Here is a 594-nt window from a genome sequence, read left to right as displayed (position 1 = left end):
GTCTCAAGAACATGAAGACTTTTGAAAGATACTTTTTTTTCACTTAAAATTTTAGGTTGTTTTATGAGCGTTTATTATTTTTTTCTCAAAAATTTTGACTTTTAAATATATTGATGCATTTGGACACTGTTTCGTAATGAAACTTTTATTTTTAAGAGTGACCAGGTAGGTGTTGAAAAATTTAATTTAAAGTTTTTTTTATTGAAATTGGAAATTGTGATTGTCACTCTGGACTCTGGAATTAGTTTTTTTAAATATCTTATAACTTTTTTGTAAAAATTATGTTTTGATGGAAGATATTTTGGTCGAAATAGAGAATTTGGAAAATTTTATCACTGACGATTATAAATTTTTCTTTTTTCTTGTTTCTGAATGTTTTTTTAAGGTTTATTGTTCGAGTTAATAAAAAATTAAATGTCTGACAAGACTTTTAAATATTATTAAAGTAAATTAAATATCATTTTTGACCCAATTTAGTGTTTTTTTGAAAAAGGAAACAACACCATTTGATGAATTTTCGCTTTATTGTGTGAAAAATGGGATCAAAAATTGAAATTTTTACTTAGATTTCCATCAAAACAATGCAAAAAATGC

The sequence above is a fragment of the Tribolium madens genome, unplaced genomic scaffold (genome assembly GCF_015345945.1).
Source record: "Tribolium madens isolate multiple individuals breed KSU strain unplaced genomic scaffold, Tmad_KSU_1.1 Scaffold_97;HRSCAF=244;Tcas5.2_LG3a, whole genome shotgun sequence".
Taxonomy (NCBI): Eukaryota; Metazoa; Arthropoda; class Insecta; order Coleoptera; family Tenebrionidae; genus Tribolium; species Tribolium madens.
The sequence above is the reverse complement of the archived record's forward strand: the minus strand, read 5'-3'. Positions refer to the sequence as shown.